General features: G+C 39.8%; 1 long non-coding RNA gene across 1 annotated transcript in view; it reads left to right on the top strand.

Annotated features, from left to right (window-relative positions):
- LOC147019243 (uncharacterized) overlaps positions 1-22375 on the top strand; it is a 56147-nt gene that overhangs the window by 11486 nt on the left and 22286 nt on the right. The window contains exon 3 of the long non-coding RNA XR_015062699.1: positions 9548-9653. This is a non-coding gene — a long non-coding RNA (uncharacterized LOC147019243). The remainder of the gene's footprint in view (positions 1-9547; positions 9654-22375) is intronic.

Here is a 22375-nt window from a genome sequence, read left to right as displayed (position 1 = left end):
CGTGGCGGCTTGCACGCCGGCGGGCGCGAATTCGCAACAATATATATGTTTAAGATAAAACCAAGTAATAAATGTGTAACTTTGTCTTCTTTAAATAATAAGAAATATGGCTACCAAATATTGCCATACTTGCAATAAGCGTGTTCTTTTAAATAAATTTAAACATCATCTTAAAGCTAAAATCCATACTGGAGTAAAAAAAAAGATGAAACAATGATTCTTTATACCAGTTGTTTTGGTTACGTTGTAAAAAAGGCATCGAAGCAAGCATTAAAAACCCCAAAACATAAAATTTATTGTGATTATATAAACACTGAAGGTCTTCTTTTTTTTTCTTCCTTAAAAATATTTTAATGAAAAATACTTTGTTATAAACAGCAAATAAAACAAATTATTAATTTAAACACAAAATTCTATATTAAATATGGTGAGTGAAACAAACAAATTTTTCTTTAAAACACAAAATCCTTTATATGCAGTGAATAAAACACAGATGATTTTTTATTTCAATATAAAATTTTATATTAAGTATGGCAAGTAAAACACAAACAAGTTTTTATTTCAACACAAAATCCTGCAAAAAATAGAACGAATAAACACATGAATTGTATTTATGATAGGAGTGTTTTATTTTAAAGATAAAATCCTATAATAGATGCAAAGAAAACCTTTTTTCCTCCCTATATAAATGGTGAGAAAAACATATTGTCAAACTTGTGAAAATCTTTTAACACATCTTGTTTTATAAGACACCCCATAACACAAAGACACAGACTACGTGCAAGAGAAATAGAACCACCGCCAGCATTATTTATTGTGATATTTGTAATATAGACTTTAAAAAGGTCTTATGATAAACATCACTTCAAAACTACAAAACACAACAGAAATTCTTCTCCTGAAATTGAAGATACCACTGACCTAAGAGCTGAACTAAGACATAATGCTTTCAAAGGAAACATCAAAGTCATCCTATTTCATTTTTAAGTTTCTGTAAATCATATAAATGTTGCTATTGCTAAAGTCAATCCCCATATAATTTAACAAGATTTTTCCTCATACAATTTAACCATTTTAATTAAAATGTGTTCAGGATTCAATGCCATAATAACTAATAATATGCCAGGTGGAAAGCGAGGCGAATAAGTCTACATGACAACCCAACCGTTTGATATTTTCACACATTATGATTTTAATAATTTCAATATTTACAGAGAGCTACAAAACTATAAAATATCAATATATTTAGGTGATAACATGGCAGGCAGTGGTTTTGATATTAGGATTAATTCTTTTGATTTTCACATTTTAAAATCTAATCCTTTATCTGCTTTTTCTTATATTGAATTGTCAAGTCATTCAAAATAAAAAAGCAATAATGAACATAAAAAATTGAATTAATAAATGTTTCACTTGCTTTGTCTTAGTTCATCTTGACCCTGATAATTATAAACCAGAAAGAGTCAGTAAATATAAAATGTCAAAATAATGTAAATATGAAAGGTATGGAATACCGAGCAGAAATAAAAGATGTTGAAAAGCTTGAATAACAAAATAATTTATCCATTAATATTTACCGACTAACCGATAAGAATGAAGTCCATGTATAAAGAGATTAAAAGATTTTTTTTTTTTTTTAAACTTACATTGACCTTTATTACTCCATGCGAAAGTGGAGTGAAGCAAATCGTCCCTGTCCGTCTATCTGTCAGCCTTATCAGTTTATGATGGAGGAGCAACTTATTTCAATTGAATGTTATATTTTGAACACAAATTGGAACATGAATAGGAAGACAAGTTTGTTGTTTTACAGTACTTTGGCTCACAATTTGTCCTGATCACACTTGCGCAGAGAGGAGAGGATGAATATTTGTCTTCTGTCTACCTATCTGGCAGTCAAACAAGATTAAAAATCATGACCAACAAGAAACTCACTGTTTTTAAGGACGTTATAAAGGACACAAACACCAGGCACGACAAACTACAGAAATGTCACGTGTTAAATAGGGTGATGTAATAGACGCAGGGGAAAATGGCGGTAAAATCCATTATTTATTTATTTATATGCATTTAAACCTCTTTAAACCTTTACTTAAATGTATTTATACATTTGAACACTGTAGAACACAAATCGCCTTCATAATACTTCAAAGAATATCAATATATACTATGAGAGGACATGGCAGGCAAGAGGGTCGGGGTGAAGAAGATGCCGACTGATGCTGCATTCTATAGTGATCGATTGATGCTTTTCAGTAACGTCACTACATCCGGGATTTTTATTCATGGCCGCCATCTTCATGGGCAAGTGATTATATCGATAAGATTAGTATTACCACTGCCTCTATCGATAATAGGCTGCAACACGAGTCAGAAAGTATCATCAAAAGAGCCAAAAGTGCAAGTGAGGTATCAGGATAAATTAGATACGATTTCTAAGGTGAAGTATTTTGACAAACTACAGTTTTTCAAGGATAAAAATCCATATGTGCTTCCGAGGAAAGTATGAAGTAGTGATGTGAATCAGTGGCTCGAGGTAGAATATCCAAACATCGACAATTACCTCGTTTACAACCAAAGTGTGTATACATTACAGGAATTGAAAGCCTTCAAGTCTCTGGATTCCAAAAACCATTTTGTGAGTGGTTAGGTGAGATGCTTATCACATGGTTGGATGAGGTCTGCTTCCAAGCAGATGAGCAAATTACATGGTTGGGTGAGGTCTGCTTCTAAGCAGATGAGCAAATGATGCGGTTGGGTGAGGTTCTGTTAAATGTACTTATGCATGTGAAAAAGCAAATGACATTTAATATGCATGTTATGGACTTTGAGAAGAATCAACTCTACAAGTGATCCTTCAGCAAAACCATTTATTCTTTAGACAATCATAAAAGAAACAATTTTTTAACATTCATTTACAGCCTCTGGTAGTCCCACCCCCCCTCCCCCACCCACATGCTCCAACCATTCCCTCATTCCTTTCCCTTCTCTTCCCACACTCCCTTACTGTCCTCTCTCTGATCATCCTGACCATTCTCAATATAGCAAACATTCGTGCATTCACCTTTGAGCCGGCTAACCTTGGTTCGAATCTCGAAGCCAGAGAACCTGTCTGCCAACACTGGTCGTTGATGGTCATTAAAGATCCCATGGTATCTTTCCTGAAGAGGTTGTGAGTTATCCCTGGCACCCAGAACAAGTTACAAATTCCTGCCACCTTTAGTCAAGTATGCCAAATCAAAGTGGTGACCCGTCCAGGTGACCTGCCCTGAAACATTTCTCGACTAGTAGCGATACCATCCAGAGCTCTGTAAAGAGTATGTGCCTCGGATTATAATTAATTGGTATAAAAGTCCCAGGTTACTGGTGGTATGAGATTAAGTCAGTTAACAATCTGTCCCATAAAATGGATATCACCGATACAGAAGGTTGCTTTTTGTTCTGACAAGATGACAGGTCGAGCGATAATGCGAGTGCTTGACAAACTGCCATATTCTTGTCTGCTTCGAAATAACCAAATTGGCTCGGTTCATTCGAGACAGCCATAACAATCTCCATTTCTCCGACAACTTCTCTGTCGCTTCTCCTTGATGGCTGATCACGGCAGGAATTGAATAATACGATTTATTGTCACAATTAGATATATTGTGACAGCCAACAACACTGCATGTATTCACCATTGTTAACAATCTCCTGTGGCTTTAAAGATGTTTGTTTGCCCTGAAAGATGGAAGCACATGTGCAGTGTGACCACTCCTCATTTTCATAAATGCCAAGGTGAGCCAATAAAAAAAGCCAAGAATTCACAAGGTTTCGGAAAAGCGATGATAATAGAAAACCTATAGAAAACCAAGACGCCAAGGTGAACAATGAATAGCCAAGATCTTGTGAAAAAAAGCCAAGGAGTGGTCACACTGCACATGTGAAGTGCCCGGGTGTGTGACGTCATGTGAAATCTATCAATGATGCCTCCATCTCCTAAACTGCGACTCAACATCGTCTTATTGCAGTGTATAAGGGTGATGTATAGAAAACTGCTTCAACAGCGCTCAACTTCCAGATCTTTAAAATCATTCTTTTATTAAAATTGAAGAATTATACTTGAACACTGCATGGGGTATCGTGTTCAAAGAACTCGAGTTTTAACCTTGCTTCCATTTCAGATCATACATACATTAAAAAATTATCAAGATTCATGGACACAGAAAGCTGCTTTTAGGAGAGTATCGGAGAATGTTCTACGGATATACTAGAGGAGTAGCAGCCGAAACCTGAATCCTACCCAGGTTCCTCCTGATCTCTGTCTGTTTGTTTCTCCTGATACCCAGTGCTGTATCTGGCCAATTATTTGATTGGTTCTCAAAAGATTTAAAGAGAAGGTAAAAATTCTATTTGCAGAAGATGCTTGAATTTCCTTCATGATAAACCGAGATAAGAACACTATAATATTCTCTGCCAGTCTAAAGCTCTGTCCATCCAGGGCAGAGCTTTGCTTACTGGCCTGACTCTACCCACAATTATAAAAATCAAATCGTGCATCCGCCATTTTAGAACTATCAGTTTGGTAAGCAGGGAGACATTTTCGGAAGTTCTGTATTAACATATTGTCGCGGACCTCGTGGTTCAGGTTAATCCTCCCGACCCAAATTGTGGTGATGGGCGGTTAACACCGCCAGCCTGGATGGCCGAGCGGTTTTTCTTAGGAGGCGGACATGTTGATCCTCGGAGATTATAATGCGCGCGGGAGAGGTGGGGCGCAATGGCGGAGCAACGGAGGCACAGATGGATGCACAGGGGGGTTTATACTCGAACCCCACGACAAATACACGAACACAGCAACTTAAAATAAACAAGGGAACTTATTGACAAAAGAAATGTTTACAAGGAACAATAATCAGAATATAATAATACGTAAGATAAATTAATCCTAAAACCTAAATGGAGGCACCTCTACACACAGACTGAATTACAGACAAGGGGAAAATAAATCAAAGAAAATCCTTCCTTAATTCTGGCACTTAGCTTGGTCCAGAGATGGTCTTTGTGGAACTTGGAATCGAGGCGCTTCGTCCTGCACGTGTAGATGCGCGCAAAATAGCACCAAGCCGCTCTCTCACAGCAGGACAAATACGTCAGGCAATTCATGATCGGTATTTAACACCAGGGCTCAGAGACCCTGTGCAGCTCCGAATGGCGCCATCCCTTTCGGTGACATACACGAGGCTTCGAGGCCCATCTCATATGAACAGCCAAGAGTTGATGGCCAGCTTCTCGCTTCACCACATGAGCCAAATCGCCTCAGCATGAATTCGAGAATCGTGCCGTCTTTTTCATGCGTCAAAGGAAAGCCAGCCATAAAACCCTGTTCTTACAGGTCGTCTCCAAGCTACATTCTCTCTCGACCGTGTGCGCCCCTCACTCCGCACTCGTCCATTCCTCCCGATCTCTCCTGACGTCACAACGAACAACCGTTCCACCTCCGGGATGTGGCTTGCTCGCAGGAAACCTGGGAAGGCAGGGCTTCTTCCAACTCAGTACGTTTGGCTTGCTTTTGTTATAGTTGTAAAAAATGCGCAACTTCTTCCTGGCTGACTTGTAATGGAAAAACGTCGGAATAGGTTACAGGGGGCAATCACATACTGGGGGAACTTATCCTTAATCCCAATCTAATGAACACCGCACCACCCCCGTGTGGTGACACGTAACACTTAAGCTCACAGTTTCCCTACTTAATTACATCGAGATGTCTCCTACATGTCCACGGACCAAACGACTCTATTCAATCCGAACTTTCTGATGAAATTCCTCCATCTACCCCCACAGCCGTAACAGTATTCATAAATGCCAGGCCCTCCCTAGAAGTTTTCCATTCACTGTAAAAAAAATTTGAAAACCAAGTTGACTGTTGAAAGAATCATCAAATTTCGAAAGACGGACCTTATAGGTGACAAGAGCCTTGATAAGGCAATACTACGTACAGGCGTCAGGCTTTGGGCCTTCAACCTCAGGCTTCTGGTGCCAGCTCATAGACCATTGCAATTGGAATCTATCCAAGCTATATAACCAGGGTTATTTTTATTTTATGCAGCGATTGAGACAGTAGTCTGTTGCCTATACTTTTTCCATATGTGTATATATAAATATATATATACAGTATATACTCCTCCACTTCCCTTTATTAGGGGTGAGATCTGCTCGCACCAAGCTTCTGCCGTGCCTTGACCCTGATACTCCTCTACCTGCCTCAGTCCTCAGCCAACTCACTCCACTCTACAACCACCCCTACCTTACGGACATCCTTCCTCACACAATCCTATCTCAAGAGCGATCTACCTCTTTATCTCAAGATCTCAAGAGCGATCCCTCAACCTATCCACTTTCTTTGCCATTCTTTCTTCCCCCATCTGCACCAAGTGTTCAGCCCATCTCAGCCGGCATTTCACCAACCTCCCCATTAAGCTCATCTGCACACCAATCTCATCCCTCAGTTCATTCATCTTCCTTCTATCCACCCTCTTCACTCCTGCAATCCTCCTCACAGAGTTGTTCTTGCAAACCTGCAGCCTCTATTGTCATCTCTCTGTCAGTGCCACCGTCCCAAGACCATAAAGGTAGGTCAGCGTTACACACGACATCAGAACCTTCCCTTTCAATTTTCTTGATATCTTTCTGTCTGCCATTACTCCCTCCACCTTCCTCCACGCATTCACACACACACCTGAATCCTCCTCCTCACATCTACCTCGGACATATCATCCCCGGTCACTGATCCTCCCAGATACTCAAACCTATTTCTCTGCCTGATCTCCTTCCCCTCAAAGCTGATATTAATTTCCTTTCTCTGCTGCCCGACCCACATCACCTCAGTCTTCTCTATACTTTCAGCCCATGCTTCCCAAATGCCTCCTTCCACTCGCCCAGTACTTCCTGCATCTCCCGCCCACTCTCCACCACAACAGCCAGATCGTCGGCATACAACATACTACTCAGGTTCACCTTCCTGTTTACCAGCTCCATCACCATGATAAACACGAGTGGGCTGAGAGAGCTTCCCTGCCTCAAACCAAAATGTACTTTTGAGGTGAATGTGTACAAATGATACTTACTCGCCGTGCAGCACATGGAGACGGATTTAGGGTGGAGCGGTGTTCAATAATTGATTGATTCATTGATTAGTTGCGTAATTTAAATTAATAATAATCGTAAAATAATTAATTTCTCAAATAATTTACGAAATGCATACCTCAACCACCACTGTTTCATTCGAATCTGGAACTTGAAGACCCAGAGGACCCAGAGAACCCAAAAGACCCTGAAAGACACTGAAGACCCTGAGGACACAAAACACCCACAAGACCCTGAAGAGACTCAGAGGACGCAAACTACCTCAAAGACTTAGAAGACCCACATGGCCCTGAAGACCCATAAGACCCTGAAGAACCTGAGAATACAAAACACCCACAGGACTCTGAAGACCCAGAGGACCCAAAAGACTCAAGATACCCCATAGACCCAAAAGACCCAGATGATCCAAAAGACTCTATGGATCCAAAAGACCCAATGACCAAGATGACTCAAAAGACCCTAGGACCCAAAATACCCAAAAGACCCTTTAAGACCCCTTTTACCTTTGAGACCCTTTCGACACTTTAGATACCTTTTAGATCCCACCCTTTAGACCCCTATAACCTTCACACCTCTTAAGTCCCTTTTGACCCCTTAGACCTTAACACAATTTAGACTCCTTACACCCTTCAGACAGCTTGGACCCTTGACCATTTAGAGATTTAAACCACTTGGACCTTCTTATACCCTTTTTATATGCTTGAGAGATTAGACCCTTTCGACCCCTTCTACACTAACCAATATTGGAACGTTTAGACCTTTAGGCCATCTAGATCCTTTTAAGCGCACACCACGCAAACATCTATGGTCTTCTTGCAAAACACATAATATATACATTTTCAGCAAGTAATGCGCAAAATGGACCCACCCAGGAGGTGAGTACTCGGTTAGTCTCGTCTCGAATAATAATACACTTGTCACATCTGTCTGTCTGTCTGTAAAATATCACGAGGTGATGGAATCTGACGAGATTGTGAATGAAACTTCGTATCGTCGTTTTTTAATTTCTTTAGCAATGTATTTATGCATCACAAAGAAGATAATTAGTTTAGGATCATTTATTAACACAATTAGGCTACTCACAACCACTTGAGAATGGCAATTCCATGGAATTTCTGCAGGACATATTGCACTAAATTGTGAATGTGGTTTGAAAAACTAACTTTTTGAAGTTAGTTTGAAAAAAAAAAGTTTTTTTTTCTTTCTCTGTGGAGGGGTGAATCTTGCAAATAGTTTTTGTAGGCTTCACCTGGCTGCACCTGGTTGGGTTTTGAGGGTAGTGGAGTAGCAGCCGCAATCCGAATCCTATCCAGGTTCCTCCTGATGACTCGTCGGTTCCTCCTGATGACTCCATCGTAAAATAGGTAAAACAGGTGAGGGGGAAAAGAATTAAATATTCCACCATTGTAATGAGGTAATGAAGAAATACTAATATGTAATGATGTAAGAATGTCCTCTTGCTTGGGGGAGGGAGTGGCAGAGAGTGGACAGAGAGTTGGGAGAGGGGGGGGTTGAGGCTTTGGGGGGAGGGGGGTTGAGAACCTGGGGTGGGGAGGGGGTTGATTTAATCAAGCAAATCTTTAGAGAGCACATAATTGGACAATATTATATTCAGATGATATTTAACTGTTCTTCGTATCTGCCTTCGGGTGGTTGAATCCTGCTCACATCCGAATTATGTATCCAGCTGTGGCCTCCACAAATCAGCTTCCTTTTGAGCCAAGCTCTCTAAACTCCTCCTGCTCTCTGCTCTCCAAGCACACATTTATAAGAAAACGAATGGATGCAAAAGCTACCACCTGGCCACCAGGGTCCAGCTCCCCGTGCTTGGTCCCCAGCACTCTCCCAACCCCCACGACACACCCCCACTTGTCATGTGTCTCCAACATCTTTGGAATGACCTGTGCCAGGGACGGACCAGCACATCTTGCTCTTAAAGTCATAATTGTAGATATTTGTCACGCTGCTTCAAAAAAATGAATTAATATATGAATAATGAATGAATCTTGGGCATTGGACTCGGTAGTCCTTTTTCATTTCGTACCTCACCAAGAACTCCAGGAATCTAACAGCAGTCACGGTGATTATATTTCTCCTGCATTTTCAATTCCAACGCCTTGGATGCCCTGGTATGATCAAAATACTGATATCTAACTTTGCCCTTCTGACGACGCGTCTTGGTGTGCTTTCTGTCAAGATTATATATGGACTGATGATTCGTGGCAGTTGTTATTCTGGACATGTTTCAGGTTATACATCGGACAGGCCGTGTTCACAACATGAACTTTGTGCGCATTCCTGCCATTAAGAATATCAGTGGTGATGTGAATTGATTTTTCAAAAGCTGAAATTTGCTGCTGTACCGCTCGGGTTGTTTCGGGAAACTTATTAAAAGATCATTTGCAAACATGCAACCTCGCAGAGCAAAGTGAACGTGACAGAGAAGTGAGAGGTGAGGGTCGAAAGGTGTTGGAGAATGGAAAACGGACACCTGATAAGCTTTAATGGAACTGACTCGAACTTGTCAGGTACAGTTTTTGTTATGGAAATGAGAATTTATTTTGTTGTTGTTGTTTAAAATTAACCAGTATATTGATCGATGACTGATATTAACCAATGTATTGATTGATCACTGATGTTGTTTAACATTGCCATTCCTGATGTTGTCTTCATTAAGTGAAAGGTGTTGGGGTGACTATTTTGGTGTAAACGAGGCGTGCCGACCCGTTGCTTCGTCGCTGACGGGTTTAATCAAAAGACAGCATGTTGAACTTCACAAACATATTGCGCGTTATTCCAAGCTGCCAGAATGATTGACAGACTGAGAGCTCTTTTACCATTATGTGGGTGGTGGTGCTTTGTTCTTTGTTGCTTTGTTGCTGGAGTGATCCTTCTGATTGATTTCGATAACGAGCGAGACTCCGACACGCTGGGCCTATTGCCTGGTTTAGCACAAGCAGGCCGGACTTTACCAGGGACACAAACTCTTGTTATGTCTGTCTGTCTGTCTGTCTGTCTGTCTGTCTGTGCAGCCATTTCAGAGTGACCAATATGCAATATTGGCTTAAAAGCCGAGCATGTCGTGTGTAGGTGTTGTACACATTTGTCGTCCTTTTTCAGTGGGATATATTGTTGAAGATTCGGCGGCACTTAACAGCACCGCCGTCTCAGGGCTTATAACGCCGGCTAGTTTGGCACAGGTCTCGGGTCACGCGCCTCAGATCACGATATCAAAGTACACCTGGGCCGTACCGGTTGGGGATATAGACCCCAGCTACAGACTGGGTTTGTCAGAGACCGAGCGGTCTGTCAGTCCATAGCCCGTTTGGTTTTATACACAAATCGAGCGATTGTTCCTCGGCGCGGCACGAATAAACTAAATGCGGCAACTTTCGTATAACTCAGCCAGATTTATTGGAGACACATCGGGGAACACGACACAAGCAAAGCATTCATGAACGTTATAATTAATCTATAACCCGCTCTTAACTAGGGAGCTACGGATACGGGTTTCGAAAGGGGGCCGAGCGAAATAAACCTGAGGCCTGGCCACATGCAGACAAGACACGGAGTACTTTGTGGTGCCTCATGGATGAGAGGGAAAGTGTCGAAGGCATGAATGCGGCTCGTGAGAAGCCGATGTCAACGGATTTGAGCGCCCAAGCTTGGGCATGCAGCATGGCAAGATGGCGGCGACGGCCTCCTTTTGTCGCCCCGCTCACGCACCAGCCTCGGCGCGTTCAGCCCCCGTAAGGTCGACGGCACAAGAGCGAAAGATCTATGGTGTGTTCCAGCTGGTTTCTCACAAGGTCCAGTATACAAGTCCAGGCCTGGCCTGTTCACCAGACTAGGCCAAATCTGGGTGTTGGGCTCCGCAGGCGGATCGACGGGATCAAAAGACGTGTCGAGCCGTGCAGGGAGTAAAGACAGTCAGAGGCTCCATGACTGGACTCAGGATCAACCTGTCGATGACTTCCTCATAAAGTCGATCGCCGACTCCCCTCATGCAGTTCCTCTTGCCTTTCGGGGTGGGCCTTTTTCACGAAGTCAATCGCAGACTCACAAAGCAGTTTCTCCCTTGCCTTCTTGGGGCTCGCTCCTCTGGACCGCCTCCGGGGATCCGTGATTGGTTCATCGCTCGAGATTGCAGCAGCCCTCCGCCAATGGGTTTCCGGCACGTCTCGACTGACTGTCAGAGCGCTGGGTGGGGGCTGGTTCGGAGGGGGGGGGAAGGAAGAAGAAGAACGGTGCCTCTCGATACACCACCACTGTATGAACACTGGACAGTCTGCTACACCTCCCAATGCACATGTAACGTCCAATTACCAAACAACCTGGCTAAACATGCATTTAAGGGGGGATCTGGGCTAATCCTATATTTAATAACACTAAGGGCCCATTTCCGCAACAATATGACTTGGATGCATTCTGCCATTATTTCTCAGAGGGTGGAGTTGCACCCCCAGCTTATCAACCAGACGTGTTCTCAATTCTCTGATGAATATGTTCCTTTCGTACACTATTATGAGTTGCTGTCAGGACTCTTCCCAGCTGATGTTCCCTGTTGTTGCTTGACTAATCGAACACTTTACAAACCCTGCTTAACAATGACAAGAGGAGCTGAATAATCAAAAAGTATAAGTGAAATGAACAATTTAACTTAGCCTATATTTAAGTGAAATTATCATGTTGTTACGGCAGGCAAAACCTGCGTAGGCCAGGTGTATTGTAAGTTGGGAATGAAGAGTAAACACTATGGTGGATATCCCATAGCTTACCCTAAATTCCTGAGTAGGGAAAGGAGGGCCCTAAAGCCTCCTGAGAACCACCTCACCCTGCCCAGAGTGGGCATTATAAATCTCCTTCCTGATATTGTCTCGTATGCAAGGCGGAGAGGGACAGAGAAAGATAGGAGGAGAAGCAAGAGAGACTAATATAATTAAAGATTGAGTTGGGAGATACAGAGAGCAAAGCAGATAAATAGGGAGAGAGCTCAATGGGCCAACCTCGAAAGAGAGAGGAGCCGTTGGTGCTGAGAGGGTCATGGACCAGGAGCATCAATGCAAAGCAAATGTGGTTTCTTGTCTGGGGGTGAACCTTTGTGCCCTGCCAATGATGCGATGCCAGAGCGGTCGTTTCTCTGGAGCCATTTAGACACAGCGGTGAGGTCTGTCTGTTTGGTATTCTTGTAAGGATCATTGCAGAGCAACACGATGATCCACCACACACGACTGTTCGGCGCAGGCATATTTTAATTTCGTTTCTTTTTTTTTTGCGATTCTGTCTCACCAGTGCAGGAAATCAAAATGAAAATATTTTTCTTCTCCTTGGCACCGTCCATCCATTTCTGTTCTTTGGCCCTTCGTTCGTTCAATAGCCCTGTCATGTTTTATGCAGCAAATCCTTCAAAGAAACATACAACTTTCCACCTGCCTTTGACACCAGCCTTTGTCACCTGGTGACAGACCAGACAAAAGTGCCATTTTTTTTCCTGGGTATAATTTATATTGTTATGGACGCGGGTCTAGGGTTATTAGGGGAGAGCTCCTCTGACCTTTACCTGACCTCCGGTCCTGAGCCCGCCGACCGCAGAGAACTCTGCAGTCCGACGGGTTGCGAAGCAACCACGGCCGCCGATTAGAATTGCCAAGCCTAGCAGGATTTTCGCTCCTTGGTTACGCGTTACCTTACCGTTGGCATGGCAACCATAATTAGAGGTCACACCATAAACAGCCACCCATCTATTTATCATGTACGGCTGAGCGAAGCGTGGACGGCTGGTGGCTAATCATGGAGCCATTCAGTGGGGCAAAACTTCCCGTCTAACTATACTTACATACGATATGTTGGACCAGTGGCGGAAAGGACAAAAGCGAGCAGGCCAGAAACGTTTAACAGTATCACAAGCACATTTATTTGACACTATCAGGGGTACCTGGTGTTGTTCGGGAGAAAAATTGAAAGGGTGGGGAGTCGTAGAGTTGGAGGGTCAGTGGGGTGGGATAATTGCCAGGGTGGGGGAGGGGAGTGTTGGAGAGGTTGAGGGCTAGGTGGTAGGAGAATTGGAGGGCCTTGGAGGAGGAGCAGTAGAGTCAATAGGAGAGTAGGAGAAGTGCCGGTATGTAGAGGTAGAAGCAGTAGCTGGGGCGGGAAGGCAGGGAGGGTGTCGTGGTTAGACCAGATCAACAACTGTTGAACTCCACACTCCACAATCCCGAGGGGGTGGTAAACAGGGTTCAAATTCCAGTCAAAGAGCCTTTCCACCTGAACACAAACACCCCAGCAGTTTACAGTGAAAATTCATTGCTGATGCAATTGCTCAATATGAAAGGAAACTCTTGAAAAGAACATAACGACAAATGAACATAACTAACCTGAACTTTCGGTAAGTCCAGCCATTCTTACTGTAATTCCCTATAATTTATGCGTCATAACCATGTGGTGGATTGGAGCACGATGAGACAATACCTCCTGGCAGACAGGGTGAGTGGAGTATTGAACGCTTGAAAATTGAGACCCGCGACGATCGACACACTGAATCGAGACACTGGCACAAGCGCGCTTGCCGATCCATGTGTCAAAGCTGCTTGGATGCCTCTTGTTCAGAGTCTCTCGACGAACATCCACTCACGGAGGTAAAAACCATCTACTCTCATAACCAAGTTGATTCACTCATTTGCACATCCACTCTTCTACAGAGGTCAAACTGATCTGCTCTGTACGGAGGATTAGCTGTTCTGCTCTCGCAACCAACTAGAGGAGGTGCGGTTGTTGTTGTTTCCTGGAACACATGATGTCAGTTGCCTGTTTGACGCACACACGTGCACAATGACAGCTGCAGCATGAATTATCCTTTAGCAAGTAATAAAAAGAACGAAGAGACCACTGCAGGGCTAATGATTGCCTCCATTTTTTCCAAATGGGATTTTTTGCAGGAATTGAAAAGAACGAGTCTATTCGTTTTCCACGTCCGATTAAGAATCGTTTGCATGAGTCAACAGATAATTCTGGTCCATTGTTTCAAAGTAATGGTGATTCATGGCATGTGGACTTCTGACAGGGGGGATGGTTTTGGGTGTGGAATGGAAAAAGAGCGATGGGGAAGTTTGAAGGGCAAAGAACAGGATCTAGAGGAGTTACCGGCTTAAAAGACACAACATGGCGAGGGACTGTCGATGGATGGGAGACTGGAGCCAAAGAAAGATGAAAAGATGGATTGAGAGACAGAGGAATTAAAGAGAACCTGAACATTTTAACGAATGACGCATCTCCCTTCCAAAGTACCTCGATACAAAAGTGAGGAAATCTGTCTCACATCAACGAAACAAGAAAAAGTGCTTACAGAGTTGCCAGGACTTGTTTTGTGTGGTCTATTTTGTGTGGCATTTGTGCACTGGTGTGTTACATAATTAATAAGAGACATATTTAGAACTGACACTTTATTAATGCTGGCAGTGATGACCGATTCAGCCATTTCAGAGGTGACCGATGATGTCATCAAAAATTTTTGGTGGACCATTTTATCCCAAGATGACCCTCAAAAATTTTCATACTGATCAGATGTAGCGTTCTACAGAGACATGACAGAAGTAAATCGACACCGTGACTTTTAAAGAATTTATTTATTTCACATTTGAAGTGCATTTGATCCATTTTAATACATCCACTCGCATTTGGTAGACTTGCCAGTAGGGTGAATATACTGATTCTGGCTCACTTTTCCCTATGTAAATGAATGGAGGATTTTCAGCGATTCCCTTTTTTTTCCCCTAAAAATAAACCCCCTTTTTATCCCAAGGTATATTTATTTGTCTCCCCTTTTAACCTAGGGGCTCTCTATTCAAATAACCCATACAACAAGATAAAGATTTGTTAAAGGTGATTCTAAAGAAATATTTGAAACGTCTAAACCCCGGGACACTCTTTATCAAATAACCGATGCATATTGTTTAGCTCACTCATTGAACCTATAAACATTTGTTCATTCTCAAATTCCTTCAATAGTTTAATTTTCTTTTCACAATAATCCCCATCTAAAATATTGACAAACAAAACATTTGAATCTTTATATTTTTTAAGATACCCCTTTTGTGCCATTACGAAATGATAAACTTCTCTTAATGCTCTTGTTTGACCACCTCCTGAGCCACAGGTTATTTTTGTTAAGCCCCGCCCACTTTTCATAAGCCCCGCCCACTCTCAAATGGAATTTTTTAAAGCCCTGCCCACTTTTCTTTAAGCCCCGCCCACTTTTCACAAGGTATTCCATAAGCCACGCCCACTTTTGCCAAGCCCCGCCCACTTTTGCTAAGCCCCGCCCACTTTTCATGAGGTTTTTTATAAGCCACGCCCATTTTTCCTAAGCCCCGCCTACTTTTGCTAAGCCCCGCCTACTCTTACATCATTTCCAGTTCATCTCTGACTCAAAGAAATCACTAGAAAATTCCAGCATGTTATGGTTTCCATGTTATGAAATGGTTTCCAGCATGTTATGAAATTCCACCAGGGAATTTCCACAGGAAACCACACCCAACAGTCTTTCCCTATAAAAGCCTCATGCCCAGGCTCCATTTTAAACATTTTTTTTTGCTGGCAATGGTGTGCTGTGTGCTTGCCTGGAACTCTCAGACTTGTATGGAACTAAACCTTCAAGTTGATGAACTGGATTCAAACCTCTTATCTGTTGAGGTAAGATTTTTATTTTCCTATTTTTAGTTCGTTTTAAACATCGACTCGTTTAATAATTAAATAACTTAATTAATACATTATTATTTTCTCTCACAGGAAATTGTGTCTGAAATACGAAATGAAAATACTGCTTTTGCTACAATTTGGGGCGAAATTGTTGGCTTGGTTGAAGACCTTATGAGCGACCAAGACCTACACAACGAGCAAGACCTTGAGTGGGATGACTTTGGGGTTCCTTGGAACTCTCTGACTTGTATGGAACTAAACCTTCAAGTTGATGAACTGGATTCAAACCTCTTATCTGTTGAGGTAAGATTTTTATTTTCCTATTTTCAAACTTTGATTGAAGCATACTCATTTAATAATTAAATCACTTGATTAATACATTGTTATTTTCTCTCACAGGAAATTGTATCTGAAATACGAAATGAAAATACTGCTTTTGCTACAACTTGGAGCGAAATTGTTGACTTGGTTGAAGACCTTATGAGCGACCAAGACCCACAGAACGAGTTCGTCCTTGATGATCCAACCAAAGAGTTATACCTTGGAGACCAGCAAAGTCCTGAAAAAGAGTTTTGCAACAATAGTACTCATTGTGAGTTATCAAGACAATACCCCCTGAACAAGTTATACCTTGATGAGCCAGAATACAAGTTTTACCTTGGAGACTCACAATTTTCAGACATTTTGAAAAATGGAGTTTTCCTTGATGATCCACAGTTATACTATGTGAGATCTATCACTGAAACCCATAAAAATTGGAAAAATGGAGATTTCCTTGATGATCCACAGTTATACTATGTGAGATCTATCACTGAAACCCATAAAAATTGGAAAAATGGAGATTTTCTTGATGATCCACAGTTATACTATGTGAGATCTATCACTGAAACCCATAAAAATTGGAAAAATGGAGTTTTCCTTGATGATCCACAGTTATACTATGTGAGATCTATCACTGAAACCCACTATATTTCCGGAAATTGTGATTCTACCTTGGAGTCTTGGATAGATGGTTATATTTTTGGAGACTTGAAATGTGGGTTCTGGCTTGATAACTCACAATGTGATACATATCTTGGAAACTCAACAGGAATGTGGTTATACCTTGGAGACTTGAAAAGTTGGGTTTATTTTGAAGACTTGAAATGCTACCACTCTTTGGGATCTAAACCTATCAAGAAAGTTCTTACTCCCTCTTTCTATGTCATCAAACCTGAAAGCCTTAAAAGACAGAATTGGAAGAAGAGAAAAAAACATAAAAAATATACATTGTTCGTTCTGGGAAGAAAGTGCAGGCTTACTCCCCCTTTCTACGTCATCAAACCTGAAAGCCTTAAAAGACAGAATTGGAAGAAGAGAAAAAAAAAAACGTAAAAAAAAAATATATATATAGGTGGAAATCTCATTTTGAAAAAGACATTGTGTTGGGCGAGGATTGAGATGGGGTTGAGATTTTGAATGTGAGGGTTGGGGTTGAGATTTTGAATGTGAGGGTTGGGACACACACACACACACACACACACACACACACACACACACACACACACACACACACACACACACACACACACCAACAAACAAAAGTTAAGCCTTGACTATTCAGTTGAGGATTCTGTGTTTGGGGTTCACAGATCTAAGAACGTCCCCCTTGACACACATTATATACTGTAATACACCTCGGACTTGTCCCTCTAGTGTCCACAAAGGTGTATAGTAGCAGGGAGTGAAGGGACAACCCATTGCTCCCATGAGTATTATCTGCTTAGTTTTGTCTTTTGTAATTCCTGTGAATAAAATGAACCTAAAATCTCTTCCCCTTCCAAATCATATATCTTATAAGTCCAAGGAACCGTATCTATTACAGCAACAATTTTAAAAAGTTCTTTCGTCCATCGTTCAGTAAAACCCTTTTCAAAATGAGATTTCCACCTATATATTCTTACGATATCACCAACTTTGAACTTAGGTTTTCTGACATTAATCTCTTTTTCATATTTTAATTTTGTAAATGTTTCTGATGGTTTCATATTTGTTGACGTGTGAATCGTGTCATTATACTTATCCACAATATCCTGAATAAAAGATGACCATTGTTGTGAACCGAGTTGTGTAAATTTTTTTATATAGTCTCTCTTTTAAGGTACGATTAAAACGTTCAACAACAACTGCCTTCCCTTCATTAAAGGTACTGTATAATGTAATACTGTTATTTTTTAGAAAATTCATAAATGTCTTGTTATAAAACTCTCTACCCTCATCAGTCCACAATTTTTTAGGTTTTCTCTTACTTTTATTAAATATCTGTTGAAAAGCTAACATAAGAGTGTTACCTGTTTTGTTTTTTAAAGGGACAACCCACGCATATCTACTCCTCAAATCAATAACGGTTAAAGCATACTTGTACCCCTTATCATTATTGAGTTCAATCAAATCAGCAGACCAGATATAATGTACTTCCTTGGAATAAACTTTCCTTCTCTGAAACTTTGTGAATATTGGTTTATGTAATTCATCAGCTAATTGCTCTTCAATCTTAATGACATCATTAGAGCTTACAAGTTTTTTGAATTTCCAAGTCCAAGTTTCAATTTAGCACTGATCATCTTCTTCACAATGAACCGATCAACTTTTTCTCTCAAGGTTGGATTTTGTATCAGAGACAAATTATACAACATTTCTCTATCGGCTTCATGTTTTTCTTCCAACGTTGTGGTATTCCCATAATCAATATCGTCTCATGCACACTTCATCAACTCTATTGATTGGTTTACTCCAGGATTTAGAATTGTCTGCCTCATCTAATCTTTTATCCAAGTTTGTGCCTGGACCACAGAAAGAATACCCTGGTAGATGTAATTCCCCTGGTATTCCAGAAGTTGTAAATTTACTTCCTGATAAAAACTTTTGTATATCTCCTAGTTTGTGTTTGGAGATAAATTGATTTTTTTTTTGAACCACACACCGAACATATACCTTTTTGTATAACCCTGTTATTTTTACTTTTAATATATGAAATATTTTTAGTATTAGTTTTCTTTTTACATTTGAGACAATAACTCATTTATTTATCAGAAAAATTCCTGCAGAGTGCAAAAACCTTTTTAGTTTCCAACATGCACATTTGAATCTTAATTTTTAAAACATAAAGAATCCTTAGAAATGCCTTCACTCTCTCCTCCATTTATTTAAGAAAAAAAAAAATGAAAAACTTGAATTAAAATACATATCTTACCGATGTCAATAGTCTTGTTGAAAGTATTGCAAATAGACTTGTCAATTCTTTGTTTTCCTCCTCGGTGGGTTGAGTTATTTTCTGTAATACCCCTAATCTTTTTTTAATCTCACTGGTTTCCATATTTTCATATTTATTTAGTCTCGCTCTTTCCTCCCTCTCCTCCCTCTCCTCCCTCTCTCTCTTCTCCCTCTCCTCCCTCTCTCTTCTCTCTTTCCTCCCTCTCTCTCTTCTCTCTTTCCTCCCTCTCTCTCTTCTCTCTTTCCTCCTTCTCTCTCTTCTCCTTTTCCTCCTCTTCAACTCCTTCCTCATCCCTTACTATCCTTGAATCGCTTACACCCCATAGAATATCATACATATATTCATCAGGATTTCTTGTTATTCCTGTATCCAAAATAATTTTTTTTACAACAGGAAACCAATAAAATTTCTTTTGAATTTCTAAAAGCGCCTTACCTTTTCTTAACTTTATAATTTTTTCATTATTTAACATTTTCATTAAATCTAAAGTTGTCGGTTTATCAACATCAGCATAATACCAATCTTTTATTGAAAATACCTCATTCTTATGTTGTAGAACATATTTATTAAAATACCAAATACCCTTTTCTTGAAGGTATGCTTGGACACAGAAATGATAATTTTCTTGAAGCCTTCTTGCTGTCATTTATGTATTAGAAATATATGTTAGAATAATATTATGGCACGAAACACCTCCCCATCTTCCCATCGTTAAATCATTTTGTATTTCCTTACTTATTATATATAATCCTGTTTTTTCTGTTTTCATGAGATAAACAAGGGCAAAACCATTATTATATTTACCCTTATTAAATTATTTTATTTGTTGTTTACTAATCGTAGCCCCACAAAACTCATTCTCGATACCAAGTGGATAATATTCTTCCTTACGAGACTGATTTAATTGTTCCAGGTCTTCGAGGTTAATTTTAAATGACCAATTATACCCTAAATCATTCATATCATACCCCCATTGTTCTATTCTCATACAAACGATACGCCCTTCTTTATAAAAAATTATTTTAATTCTAACTGTGAATTCTGTATGACCTGGAGATAATATCAACACTTCTGTATCTTTGGAATACACGGCTGTTTTATTTAAGTATATATATATATATATATATATATATATATATATTGTGATAAATCGCTTAATCTCACCAAGTCATTCGCGTCAGTCGGGCTTGGATAATTTTTTAATTTATAAGCATTTTTCATGTTAATATTTTTGGTTATATTATATTTATGTCGTTCAGCCTGTGCCTTTGTGTAATAGTTTGATAAATCAATATCCAGTTCTTGAGATACACCAAAGATAGAACCATCTTTACCAACATAAGTCATTTATATTAGATTAAAAATAATGTCATTAAAACATTTATTTTTGTTGAGTTGAAATAACACATATAGACATAATTGACCACAACACTTGGAATTTAATTCTTGGACTTGAAATGTTTGATAAACACCATTCTGTAAGAATTTTATGACTTCAACAGGTGGTGGAAGACCAAAACTATCAAAATAATATTTGTCTTGACTATTATAAATACAAACCCAATGAGAACCGTTTCCATTATTATCTTCTAAGTTCATAATAATATTCTTTGTATGTTTCGGCACATTTGTTAATTCATCTCTCATACAAATAACCACATTATGAATTTTTAATTTCTTACAATATTTGACAAGTTGTAAATTTGATGTTGTATTCTTTCCAAATTCTTTCAACCACTCATCAATGCTCATTTATTTATTAGAAAGATATAATCCATTACCTCTTTTCGTTAATTTTACACCTGCTTGTGCTATAGAAGAAAGCATATCTCCAACTAACAATCTCGCTTTATCAGGCAGACCTTCAAGTTTTTCAGCAAAATCTACAATTACACCACTTCCACTAATTTGTTTCTCCAACTCTTTATGTCTTTCCAATTCTTTTTGAGCCTGGAGTTGAGCCTTCCCTTCGTTGGCAGTTTTCACCGCTGTTGAAATACCACCCGTCAATGCTCCAACCGCACTTAAACCAGCAAATAAAGGAATTAGAAATGGGAGAAATCCTCCACTCGTCTCTCTTATTAAATATTTTTTCAACATTGGTTTTGTCATTTTAATTTTAAGTGAGCCAGTGTCATTCAAGATTTTAACCTGTTCTCTTGTGAGCAAAACATCAATTCTTACTGCTCCTTTTCTCTGAATTGTATAAACGTAAATCGTACAAGGCTTTTGATTTTGAACACAAGATGATAGTTTATGAAGATTGATTTGATTAACATATACCCCAGTTGGTACTTTGCCACTCATTTATTTAACAAAAAATTATGTGAGACTAATCATCACACCATTATCTGTATTAATCTGCAATTCTGTTTCTTCCAAAAGCAAACAATATGTATCAACTTCTTCACTCTCTCCTCTTTCAATGTATAGGGAAGTATCCACTTGATTAGACTTTATAGTTTCCTTTTGAGCGCTCAGGTCAAACGCATAGATTGTATACAAACTTTTAAATGCTGTCATATCCAAAATAGGTTCTTTATTTCCATTACTTTCACACACCTTTTGGTAAGACTTGTATGCTTCAGCAAAATCATTTTTTTCCCAATTAATTTCCAATCTATCTCGTGGATAAAATGTTCCATCTAGAGAAACGCGAAGTTGTTTCACCTAGCATTATCACTCAATGCATTATTCTTATCAGTCGCAGTATCACCATCTGGCTTTTTAAAAATGATCCACAGATATCGTGGCTTTCCTTCCAGAACACCCAAATTCCACGTGTAAGTAGTTTGGTTGAGTTTAACGTGTTGACATCTTCTTTTGAGGTATGATACACTGAGTGGTTTCTTTGAGTTAAGTCTTCGATTCAACATCTCTTCTGTTTTAAGATTAGGAGTATATTCACTGATATACCAACTCATCTCCTCAATTACAAATTTATTCTGTTCACCAAAAGCACTACCAACACCAAAAAGCAATCGATTTTCATTATCATTCCTCTGGAGTTGAAATCTAATTTTAAGACCATACAGAACTTTATCATGATCACAAAATCCAAATATACCTTTAAGAGGAACTGCCACAGTAAAACTATTTTCTGCTTTTGTATCATCATTATACATTCCTTTCCTTTGAGTATATCCAGGGTCTGTGTTTGTTCCCGTTGACATATCAGGAATAAAACCTTCGACAGACCCCTTTCCCATTCTATCACTGAATGTATGGAGTGTAAATTTCATCATTTCAGATACAGCAGAAACATAATCAACCGCTTCAACTTCTTGTGTTCCAATATACAAA

The sequence above is a fragment of the Eptatretus burgeri genome, chromosome 10 (genome assembly GCF_056783735.1).
Source record: "Eptatretus burgeri isolate ZD-2024b chromosome 10, Ebu_testis_v1, whole genome shotgun sequence".
Lineage (NCBI taxonomy): Eukaryota > Metazoa > Chordata > Myxini > Myxiniformes > Myxinidae > Eptatretus > Eptatretus burgeri.
Note: the sequence above shows the minus strand (reverse complement) of the source record. Positions and strands in the feature narration are given on the sequence as shown.